Consider the following 13296-nt stretch of genomic DNA (forward strand, 5'->3'; position numbering starts at 1 on the left):
GCTGCGGTCTAGCTGGGGGTGAGGCCAAGCCATAAATCCCAATTGCCGGAGTTGCAGCGGACGCGCCAAAGGTAAGCCCGTCTGCGCCCATCCGTGGCCGGCCGGGGCTAGGGGGAGATAACTCTGCCAGTTTTATTTCTTATCCAGCCCCAGAGTTGATTCGTTTGCATGATCACTGGCCTCTTTGCCCCACTGTATTTCCCAGACTGGACTCTCTGGGACTCCTTTGTCCCTGGAAATCTTTCCTGGAATTTAACTCCCCCCTGGCCATGACACTACCACCCCCCCTGCCAGCCCCTCGGACTGCTTCTCCTTCTCCCGTTAAAAGAGCTGTAAACTCCAACTTCACGGTGAGCTACCTGAACACCCGCTCGCTAGTTAAACATCAGCTGGAGATCTTTCAGCTCCTAGACGGGGATAAACCAGACATATTGCTGGTTACCGAAACTTGGCTTAACAAGGAGTCATCTCACGACATCCTTGCGGCAGTCCCATCAGGCTACTACATCCTTCAAGCCAATAGATCTTCAGGCAAGCCGGGTGGTGGGGTTGCAGCCATTAGTAAACATCCCATCAGATTTTCCTCGGTAGATGTGGCTACCATCCCCTTGGTTGATTGCCTTATTTTAAGACTTGAATCTTCGGTGACCCCTCTTATTTGTGTCATCGTATACCGTCCCCCCCAGCCCATGCCCAGTTTCCCCTCACTGTTTGGTGATATGTTTTCCCAGCTGGTAATAAATAATTCGAAAATCCTGATTTTAGGGGATTTCAATTACTGGCCTTCTGATGACAGAGAGAGCGTTTGCTCATCTACCTTTACCGACCTGTTAATCGGCATGAATTGCTCCCAACATATTTATTCAGCAACCCATGTCAAGGGCCATATTTTAGACCAGGTTTGGACTCCTAACCTGGATATCTCCACACCTCTCATTCTTCCCTGCCCCTGGTCTGACCATTTTATTATCTCGTTTTCTTTTGCCATTACCTCTCACGCTAGTCGAACCCTTGAGGGAAACCTCTTAGCCAGGAACTTGAATAGGGCAGATTGTGGCAAATTCGTCTCCCTACTTAGGGCTTCCCCCCTGCTGAGTGCAACTCTGTAGACGCCCAGGCCTTGGGCTTAAGGCGTTGGCTCGAATCAGCAAGCGACACTGTAGCCCCTCTTAAACACGTCAAACTCAAGCGCCACCATGACGCGCAAAGATGGTTCTCAGAGGAACTTAAAGCAATGAAGCTTAAGCTTAGACAGGCCAAGCGCTGCTGGCGGCGAGATTACGCCCCAGAGAAGAAGCTGGTATTTGCGGCTCGGCTCAAAGAATATAGGCAAGGTATCCTTCAGGCAAAAACCTCATATTTTTCTAAAAAAATTGTAGATTCGGCCTCTAAAGCCAAAGACATCTTCTCTATTGTGGAAGAATTGTCGCACCCAGACAGGGTGACTATTAAACCCCTCCCCTCTCAGGCCCTCTGTGACTCCCTTAATTCCTTTTTTGTTGACAAAATAGTAAAAATTAAAAATAGTATCTCCTGTTGGACTCCCTCAGCTTTACCTATTCCGATCACTATTCCTGTCATCTCCAATCCACACTCAGTTAACCATATACCCCCGATCTCCGAGGAGGAATTCTCCGCCCTGTTAAAAAACGTAACCTCTGGCTCCCCCACTGATTGCTGTCCACCTCATGTCCTGCAAGAGACCTTCACTACCTGTCCTAAGCTCCCTCTGGCACTTCTTAATGACTCACTTAAAATGGGCTCGTCCCTAGTTCCTTTAAGACCGCTGAAGTAGTGCCCATCCTAAAGAAACCAAACGCTGACCCGTCCCTCATGAGTAATTTCCGTCCCATCTCCCTGCTCCCCTACCTCAGCAAAGTACTGGAGGCCCATGTCACCAACTTTTTGAGCTCCTTCATCGAACGTACTCAATTTCTTGACCCTCAACAGGCTGGTTTTAGACCTGCCCATTCAACTGAATCAGTCATACCTTCAGTGATGGAGGAGCTGCGAAGGGGGGCAGACCTTAAGACCAGCCAGATCCTGGTGCTCCTGGATTTGTCGGCCGCATTCGACACGGTCGTCCATGATATTCTGGTCGGCCGTGTCAGTAATGCCGGCATCCAGGGGTCAGCCCATGAGTGGGTTCGCTCTTTCTTAAGCGACCGTCACCAGGCTGTTCGTCTCTCCCACTTTTCTGCTGATAAAGTCAGGTTGACATGTGGTGTCCCCCAGGGCTCTTCCCTTTCCCCGATCCTTTTTAACTTGTATCTCACCCCTCTTATTCGTTCCCTACGAGGCTGTAACGTCACCGCATTTAATTATGCAGATGATATTCAGCTGGTCTTTGACATTGACTCATCGGCCCAATCTATCCACAATTTTCAATCCATCCTGTGTTTTATTAGCAACTGGATGGGGGGAAACCATTTGAAGTTCAACCCCGACAAGACCAAGTTGGTCTTGATCGGGGGTGTTTCCAACCCTTGGAGCCCCAACTTTTGGCCCCCATGCCTGGGCCCTCCTCCCCGCCCTGTTGACTTGGAGTCACCATTTGCAAAGACCTCTCGATGACGCCCCATATTAATGCATTGGTCTCCTCTAGTTTTTTCCATCTATGTAAGGTCCGGAAGATATCTCGCTTCCTGACTATGGAGGCCCTCACCCTGACACTTTTGGCTCTCGTAATCTCTAGGATAGATTATGCCAATTCCCTCTATGTCGGTATCCCTGCCTACCAGTTGAATCGTCTGCAGCTGGTACAGAACTAGGCTGCAAGACTGATCTTCTATCAGCCCAGGCATCACCATGTCCGCCCCTTGCTTAAAACCCTTCACTGGCTCCCGGTAGCCAAACGCTGTGAGTTTAAACTAGGATGTATTGCTTTTTAAACCCTGGCCGGCCTTGGCCCAGCCTTCATCTCCTCCTTACTCCATCAATACTCTCCGTTGCGCAACCTCCGGTCCTCCCACCTTGCCCTACTCACTACACCTTTCTTTAAGCGCAAGAAGTATGGAGGGCTCAGATTTTCGTGACTTGCCCCCTCCTTCTGGAACGCGCTTTCTCTAGAGTTTAGACTTATTGCTTCTTACGCTAATTTCAGATCTCTTCTGAAAACCTATCTGTTTCGCAAGGCACATGATTAGGTACTCTCCTTCTCCTTCCCCCCTTTTCTTTTCTGTTACCTGCACTTCTCTCTTTTGCCTCAATTTTGCCATTAGTGCCATGAAACCGTTGGGTGTAAGCGCGCTCTACAAGAATTTTTAACATAACATAACATAATATGTACTAATCCATTCACTAAAGTACAACTCAACCAATTATAAATTCACCCAGTGTTTCTCATTATAGTACTGCAATCTTTCAGTCAGTATGCATGCACTCATGCAGTGAGCCAGGCTTTAGGGCAGAGTGGTTCAAACTCCTATCACTATGCATGTAGTGGTCTAACCACCTTGATATTTATGTTTCAGGCTTACAATTCCACAGTCAGTATCTGTACACTCCAGCAAACACCATGTGACTGCTCTTGCAATCCCATAGTGAATCCTTCAGTACCATGTAGTAATCCATTCACTGAAGTGAAACTCAACCACATGTGAATTCACCCAGTGTCTCTCCTTATAGTACCGTAATCATTCAGTCAGTATTCATGTACTCATGCTGGGCGCCTGGCTTTAGGGAACGGACTGCTTTGAACTCCTATCCATTATGCATGTCGTGGTCTAACCACCTTGACACTTGTGTTTTAGGCTTACAATTCCCCAGTCAGTATACCTACACTCCAGCAAACACCCTGTGACTGCTCTTGCAATCCCATAGTGACTCTTTCAGTACCATGTACTAATCCGTTCACTAAAGTAAAACTCAACCAATAATGAATTCACCCAGTGTATCTCCTTATGGTTCTGTAATCATTAAGTCAGTATGCATGTACTCATGCAGTGACCCAGGCTTTAGGGCACAGAGTGCTTCAAATTCCAAAGCACTATGAATGTAGAGGTCTAACCACCTTCACACTTGTGTTTCAGGACAACAATTCCCCAGTCAGTATCCATACACTCCAGCAAACAAACTGTGACTACTCTTGCAATCCTTTACTGACTCTTTCAGTACCATCCATTCACTAAAGTAAAACAATCAAATATGAATTCACCCAGTGTCTCTCCTTATAGTACTGTAATCATTCAGTCACTATGCATGTACTCATGCAGTGAGCCTGGCTTCAAGGCACGGAGTGCTTCAATCTCCTATGGACTGTGTATGTAGTAGTCTAACCACCTTCACACTTGTGTTTCAGGCCCATAATTCCCCAGTTAGTATCCATACACTCCAGCAAACACCCTGTGACTGCTCTTGCAATACTAAAGTGACTCTTTCAGTACCATGTACTAATTTATTCTCTAAAGTAAATCTCAACCAATTATGAATTCACCCATTGTCTCTCCTTATAGTACTGTAATCATTCAGTCAGTATGCATGTACTCATGCTGTGAGCCAGGCTTTAGGGCACAGAGTGCTTCAAACTCATATGCACTATGCATGTCGTGGTCTAACCACCTTGACACTTGTGTTTCAGGCCTACAATTCCCCAGTTAGTATCCTTACACTCTAGCAAACACCCTGTGACTGCTCTTGCAATCCTAAAGTGACTCTTTCAGTACCATGTACTAATTTATTCTCTAAAGTAAAACTCAACCAATTATGAATTCACTCAGTGTCTCTCCTTATAGTATTGTAATCATTCACTTAGTATGTATGTACTCATGCAGTGAGCCAGGCTTTCGGGTACCGAGTGCTTAAAACTCCTATGCACCATGCATGCAGTGGTATAGCCACCTTCACCCTTGTGTTTAAGGTCTGCAATTCGCCAGTCAGTATCTATATAGAATGTGTTTGCATAGTAATAGAAAAGTATAATTTATAAAGTTATTAATATGCATTTATTTATGTTTATTTGTTACAGATATTGTTTATCATCATTAAAAAAAAGTTATCATGCCTGAAAAATCAAGAAAGAGAAAAAGAGAGCTAAAGGACAGTTACTTGAAGAAAACTCAACAACAAGTATTGGATGACCAACATAATGTGGCTAAAAAGACAAAATCTTCTGGTAAGACCACTAAGGAATTGATTAAAAATCTTACTAGGCCCAAAAAGAATGTTCTGAATGTTGAAACCACTGACAATGCTTCAACCAAAAAAAATAGTCAAAATAATAGGAAAGGAAAAAAAGCCAATGTATAGTCAAAGGATAAGGCATATGGTAAAAGAAGACAAAATCAGTATAAAGAAATACGCAAAAAATTATTTTATAATAGAGTAGTACATAATTTGCTGAAAGTTATGAAGAAATAAAAAAAGAGCACTATTTTATGAAAATAAAAAGAAGCATATTGAATCCATTGGGGACACTCACACGCCGAGGGCTTACCGGCGTTTTCCTGTGATCGCTGTTGACACTGCTGTAGCTGCCTTCTGCTACAACTAGCCGCACCCGCTCCGCGGGTGCCGCGTAGCAGTTTTGGGCTTGTGTGGCTGTTGGGAGCACGTTTGCTCACAGCCTGCGGGAAGGACTCGAGGAAGCAGGGAAACGCTCGAACCATCAGCGCCGCCGCTGCAGGGACTCACCTAACCAGGAGCCCCTGCGTTCCGGCACACCTGCTGACCTGTTGCCCCTCCCACCCCTCGCTCAGAGGGTGAAAAGAAGCGGAACTCCTCACCCCAGTGGGACACTCACACGCCGAGGGCTTACCGGCGTTTTCCTGTGATCGCTGTTGACTCTGCTGTAGCTGCCTTCTGCTACAACTAGCCGCACACGCTCCGCGGGTGCCGCGTCGCAGTTTTGGCCTTGTGTGGCTGTTGGGAGCACGTTTGCTCACAGCCTGCGGGAAGGACTCGAGGAAGCAGGGAAACGCTCGAACCATCAGCGCCGCCGCTGCAGGGACTCACCTAACCAGGAGCCCCTGCGTTCCGGCACACCTGCTGACCTGTTGCCCCTCCCACCCCTCGCTCAGAGGGTGAAAAGAAGCGGAACTCCTCACCCCAGTGGGACACTCACACGCCGAGGGCTTACCGGCATTTTCCTGTGATCGCTGTTGACACTGCTGTAGCTGCCTTCTGCTACAACTAGCCGCACCCGCTCCGCGGGTGCCGCGTCGCAGTTTTGGGCTTGTGTGGCTGTTGGGAGCACGTTTGCTCACAGCCTGCGGGAAGGACTCGAGGAAGCAGGGAAACGCTCGAACCATCAGCGCCGCCGCTGCAGGGACTCACCTAACCAGGAGCCCCTGCGTTCCGGCACACCTGCTGACCTGTTGCCCCTCCCACCCCTCGCTTCACGCCCCCATAAAGGGACGCCTCTTCCCCGCTGTGCGGGAGCACGCTGGAGCATCGCGGGAGAAGCCCGGGACAAGGGCGGGACCATCTTTGGCCATCAGGGGCCAGAAGAGGCCGGGCCGGGCCACATCTCTGAACTCTGCTAAGCGGGCACGGGAATTACAAGAGCATGGCCACAGGCACTAGAGCAAGCAAATCTAGGAAAGCTGCGGGAGACGTAGTCATAGGCACAATGGATCAATTTATAACTCGGGCTGTCTCCATTGTAGAAAAGGAGATAATCCTAGCTGAACGAAGACTATCCCGGGACTACAGGGGCCTGTCACACAAGCGCTCATCCTTGGGCGCCCTTGCCCTAGCCACTAGCCCAGCAAATGTACCACCTACACCACTTGTGGTAATTGACTCTCCGGACATTGATGAGAGGGTGAGTCGGATCAGGGCAAGCTTAGAAAGGGTATCGACCATTGCACTGGACATTGCCCATGACTCAACACACCTTAACCCACCTGACCCAATTGATCCTTTGCTGGGGGCCCAAAATCATGATCTTAATCGCGAGATCAACAATGCCCAAAGTCCTTCTGTCACGCCCAACGAAGCTTTACATCCTCCCCCCACAGCCGCACCTACTGAAGTTAGTACTTCCATAGTAGCGGCTTTAGTAACTATCCCACCAGGGAAATCAGCACCAGGACTTGCTGCACCCAGGAAAAGAAAGCGCCCTGTTAGCCCTCGCAGGGGGGGCTCTCTAAAACCATTCAGCAAAGTAAGTAGACACAATGTGACCAAAGGGGGTAATCCTTCAAATCACATTCTACAACCAAAAACTACTAACACCCACACTAGAGTCACGCTAACTAAGGGTTCTGCTTGCTCGCCAGGCACAACAGACCCGTCAGCACCTCTTAGCTCCACCCCAGTTCCCCAGGCTGTGCACACCAACACTGCCACTCTACCCCTAGATATTGAGGGCCTAATCAAGTCTGTGGTGATGCCCCTTGCAGATAAGATCGATTGTCTCACACGAAAATTAGCCACCCTTGAGCAATCAATGCTGGATAATTTCTACGCTGTGAAGTCATTGGTTAAATTTCACTCCAAGATGCAGGGAGAAGACAATGGAGGGTCAAGGAGTGGTGCTGCTACACTAGTACCCTCGGAGCCAATGTCTCGTCAAAAAGTGCCTGTACTTGGGGAGGCCCCACAGACACTACAGTCTAATATAGGAACCAGCCCCGCTCCTCAAACCTCAAATCTTAGACCCAGTTCGGGCCCCCCAAGGAAAAAATCCAATACCCAAGCACCGAAGGCCCCCAAGGTTAATTTTGCTCCCAACCCTGAGCCTACAGCGTCAACCTCTAAAGTAGCTGTAAATGCGTCAACCACGCCAAATGGAAATATAACTCCATCTATTCCCATTCCTGGCAGCCAGGTTGCGCCTAAACCTCTAGCTAAATCTCCAGCTAAATTAACCTCAGGCAGGGCAAAAACAAACACACCCAATGCTAGCCTCCCCCCTGGGTGCCAACCGTACGTGGTTATTCTCACGGGGGTACCGGAGCTCGAAGAGGGTTCTTGTGAGTTGTACTCTGACCTCAAACACAAGACCCTCTCCTGGCTTAGAGCAAATAGACCCCTCCCTGGGCATATGGATGGCAGAATAGCCTTTGTCCGTCGTGTGGGGTGGATTGGTAATAGACGCAAGGATCTAACTGGGGACTGCGTGCTGATTAACTTCAGCGATCCTAGAGCAGCAGGTATGATCTGCAGTCAGCAGTCGCTACACAACTTTTGCGACATCCAAACCAGGGACCTGGGGTACTTCTATCGTCCTCTCCCGTCACCTGGGTTTAAGAAGTTTTTGCCGGATGTAGGTAAAGGAGCATGGTACCCCCACTATCCAACCCTGGATGTTAGAGCAAGGGCATGGACGCCGACCCAAGCGGCTCCACTCCAGGGATGGGGTTGGTGACTTGGCAATCAAGTGGTATTAAATGCCCCTCCACCTAAGGTTAATGTATCACACACAGTTGAGAGGGTCCCTTCGATATTAGTTACCCCCCCTGCGTCCCAACTCACGCCCACCTCCCCCACTCCCTCCCCCTCAGGCTGTGGGATTGAGTTTACTGAGCCCATGGAAGGAGCAGAAAACTTGGGGGCCCGAGTGGGGATGCTGGATGCGCTAGGTTTTCGACTCGCCCTACCCTGAAGTCTGTCAGCTGGAACGTGGCAGGCTTAAATAATAAATTGGATGCCCCGGAATGGGTGGCGCTTACTGAGCCCCACGCAGTCTGCGCATTCCAAGAAACGTGGTGTGTGGAACCAAGGCACAGAGTAGGGCATGCTACCTTCTCTGTCCCGGCAGGTATTCCAGTATCAGGAAGAGGGCGTCCATTTGGAGGTCTCTTAGTCTGGGTTGACATAACACTAGGATGGCGAGTGCACCATCATCCCCAAAAATCACCAGATTTGATGTGGCTCACTGTAAAATGCCCAAACAAAGTTGAGAAGCTGGAGATTTTTAATATTTACACACGAGGGGCTTCAGGGAGGGCCTCGTCACCAACCCTCCTGGCTCTAGAAGCAGCCTTGGGGGAGTGCCGTGGAGACTCTCTAATCTTAGTGATGGGGGACTTCAACTGCACATTCGAGCCCTTGATGGCCGATGAATCCTTGGACCTGCATGACGAAGATTCAAGGAGAGGCGTTCCGTCCCTCGATCTTCCAATTGTCAAAAAATGGACACCCAAAATCGTCCAATTGAATTCCCTTACACTAGAGTACGGCTTGAGAGCAGCCAACGGGAGAACACGGTCAGACCTAGAGGGGGCACACACGTATAATAGGGTGGGCCACTCATCTAGGATAGATTACATCCTCTTAAACTTTCCTTTGTGGGCTTACATGGAGGACATGATAGTTCTGCCTTCCTTGGAAAGTGATCACAATGCACTTTCATTAACCCTAATACATTGGTGGAGGGACAGCGGTTTGTTTCCTGGAGCTCTTGGCACATCTGAGCAGAGGTCATTGGGGGGGTGGTCCCCTCAAATTGCCTCAGACGCCTAAAATGGGACAAAGTGGCTATTGATGAAGAAAAACTATCCTGCATCAGAGCAGTTATTGCTGCAGCTTCTGAAATTCTGGAAAATCATCCCCCTAGCCCGCCCAAGATTTCAGTCATGTTTAGTGAGGTTTCGACATCGATAGGGGACTTGTTCTTGGTTAAACTGAACACTAAGGGAAACAAAAACCATGATAAGCGACAGGGCAAATCAGGCTGGTACTCATCGGCGTGCCGTACTGGAAAGAGAGCCCTAATCATGGCAGTAAAGAGTGGTGATGCATCAGCGATAGCTGCCAAACGTAAGTCCTACAAATCTGTATTAAAGGCAGCCAGGAGAGACTGGGAAGACGCCTTCTGGCAGGAGCTTCATGCAGCTAGCGCAGACAAAAATGCAAAGGGCTTTTGGGACCTGTTACGAAGGAAACACAGACCTTTGGACACTGTCATCACATGTAATATAACCGAAGAACTGTGGCACTCACACTTCTCAAAACTGTATACTGCACCTGCTGTAGAAGCAATGGATTTTCCATTACCTCAGATCCACCAAGGTGATGGCAGCCATGAGGAAATCTTATTTTCCAGGAAAGAGGCTGAAACTGCCATAAAATCTCTGGTACCCCGCAAAGCAGCTGGACCTGATGGCCTACCTGGCGATCTCCTCCGCATGGACACAAGCGAATGGGGTACGCTGATTGCATCACTATTGAACGCAGCTATGGCAGGCGCCCCCCTCCCTGCTTCCTGGATGGCAGCCGAGGTGGTCCCCCTGCACAAGAAAGGCTCAAGAGATGACCCAGCTAATTATAGACCAATTAGCTTAATAGATTGTTCCCAAAAAGTGGCGGGTAAGGTCCTCTTATCTAGGGTCCAGCAGTGGGCAGACGAAAATAAGATACTCTCGGACTTTCAAGCTGGGTTCAGAGCCGGTACAGGGACGATAGAACAATCGCTAAGGCTACTCATGATCTACTGGAAGGTCGTCACGATTGGGAAGGGTACCTTATATCTGGCCTTCATCGACCTCCGGACGGCCTTCGATTTGGTGCCAAGAAACAATTTGTGGAAGGTGCTGTGTGACCTTGGCATGCCACCCTACCTGCTCCATCTGATCATGAGGTTCCACGAAAATAACTACGCCCAAATACGTTGGGGGCCAAATGGACAAAAGACCTCAAGAATAGAGGTGAATAGAGGTGTGCGGCAAGGCTGCGTACTTGCCCCAACCCTATTCTCCCTATATGTAAATGGGGTGGTGGACTTCTTGACCCAGATACCAGCAGACGCGCCCCGTCTGGCAGGTCGCTCAATCCCTACCTTGCTCTTTGCTGACGATACTTTACTTTTGTCAAAATCTCCAATGGGCCTCCAGCAGCTTCTTTCCGGATTTGACAACTTCTGCAAGCAGAGAGGTCTCTGTATCAATACAGACAAAACTAAGTATCTCATTTTGAACCCCCCACAAAAGCCCGCCCCCCCCCCCAACATTGGGGTCCGTTGCATTAGAAAGAACTAAGATGTTTGACTATTTGGGCATCCGCTTGGTGGACTCAATGAAATGGGACTGCCATTTGACTAAAATGTTGCTGAGTCTAAAAAAAGTGACTGGGGCCCTGTTGAAAGAGCAGAGAGCAGCATCTACAAGACCAATAGCGGCAGTAATGGACATCTACTCCGCCAGAGGAGTGAGTGCAGCACTTTATGGGGCGGAGCTATGGGGGATGTCAAACATGAAGGAGCTAACCCGAGCCGAGAACACCTTCCTGAGAAGCCTAATGTCTCTTGGCCCTTCTGTCCCTATTCTACCCTTGCAACTGGACATGGGCTGCCGGGCGATCGAAGATCAAGCTAAATTACGCCACCTGCTACTGTGGGCCCGCATCTGGAGAGTGCCAGAGCTCTCAAGCTACGCGGATGGCCTACGGGAGATAATTAATTCTACTAGTTGGGCAAAAATAAAATGGCTAAGGGACATTAAGGCTCTACTTGCCAATCTGGGGCTGGAAGAAGCATGGCATCAACATTCAGCCCCGCCTAAATCCATGCTAAAACAACTCTACTGGTCATGGGTGGCAAGCAAAAGAAACTCTTCCTCAACGACTTGTAAGTCCACCAGAGATTTTGTGGAGTTTAAAGATGTCCCCATCAGAGAATTGTATCTGGACATTATTACTGCCCCATGGGATAGATCCCTGTACTTCAAATTTAGAGTAGGTCTTCTCCCTGTAATGGAGCTCACATCCCACTGGAAAATCCCATACCAGACTGCGCCATGGTGCCCATTCTGCCCTCAGCGTCGTGAATCTGTCCCCCATCTGTTATTCGAGTGCCCTGCCTATAAGGTTCCTCGCAAGAAATGGATTAAACCAATGTGTCTCACCTTGGGTACCAGACATTGTAATGTGGCACTACGAATTTTAATTACAGACACTCGTTCATTCTTCGCATGCGCCACCTCGAAGTACCTAGGTTGGGCATGGCGAATACGGTCAAAAAGACTTAGGCAAATTGTTTAATCATGATTTTAAGATATGGTCTGTTTCTGACCTATTACCTTTTTTAGCTAATTTAAATAATTTCCCTTCCAGAAATTGTAGAAAAAACGTTGAGTCGTAGTATATCAAGGGCTTTTTATGTTTTTTATCTAGTAATGTTTTAAATGAATTTATTATGCATGTATGCTTTTTAAGATATTTTTATGTCGAAATAAAGCCTATTTGACTGACTATACTAGAATCCATTGTTGAAAAGGCTTTTGAAGTAAAACGGAAATCATTCATTTTAGTTTTAAACAGACTTCGATCACTAGATAAACCAATCCATTTAATGAAGGCCAAAAGTAAGCGGAAAAGAGTAATTAGTAGAACTCATTTTTGTGATTTTTTGGGGGGGAATGGAAACAGAGTTCAAGTTCAGAGCCTTTCTTTAATGAAGAGAGTTATTTTCAGACCAATGATTTGTTTCATTCAGTTGATACCTGTGGTCGAGCTTATGAGGTTAGAAATGGTTGTCCAATTCAGGAAGAGAAAATGGTTCCCAGAAATGCAGAAGAAGGGATATCTAATGAAATTCTAGGCAGACATCATTAAGCCCCAGTGTACACTTGGGGATTGCAGTAGTATTTGTAGTGTACAACAAGAATCTATTGATCTTTTACGCAATTTCTCACGAGCATATTTAAAAAAAAGTGTTAAACAAAAGATTTTTTTTTTTTTTAAAACACCTTTTTAACATAGTCCAAGTCTTACACAGCTTCTCGCCTACAACCCCCCAGGGCCGGCGATGCGACAATGATGAATACGGTCGGGAACCAGACGATCTGAAGTACACAGCCTGATGCCGTCAACCCTGGGGTACGGCGGCGTTATGCCAATGTGCAACCAGCAAGAAAGCTATAAGTGATTTTTGGTATTATGACCGTACACTTGTACCGTTCCCCTCGGTCCCAGAGGGTGGGATATGTAGGACGAGCGCTGTAGAGCCGGAAATGTAGGTGTATTTCGTGTTATATAAACCCCCCTACTCCTCTGCAGGAGGCTCCCCCCCTCGTTCAAACAGGAAAGAAAGCACCCCGAAAAAGAAAATGCCCAATCCCCCCTTCCCTCCCCCCCACTGTCCACCCTGTTCGCTGATCTAACCAGTAATGCCTGTGCCATGTCAAATCCTGTGCCGGTGTCCATCTCTCTCCCCCCTAGCGCAACCCCCTCGGCATGGCCTGAGCATGTTCCAACCTCACCCCCTCAGCAGCCCTAATCGACTACCACTCATCAGTCGCTACAGGACAGCCGGGTTTCAATGCTCCACCCAGCCGTCGCCATGGCTTCCTAATTGCGGACGGCTCACCCACACCCCAGGCCCCGGGATTGTATTGAGCAGGTTACAGTTACTGT

This window comes from Lissotriton vulgaris, chromosome 4_1 (assembly GCF_964263255.1).
Source record: "Lissotriton vulgaris chromosome 4_1, aLisVul1.2, whole genome shotgun sequence".
NCBI classification, from domain to species: Eukaryota; Metazoa; Chordata; class Amphibia; order Caudata; family Salamandridae; genus Lissotriton; species Lissotriton vulgaris.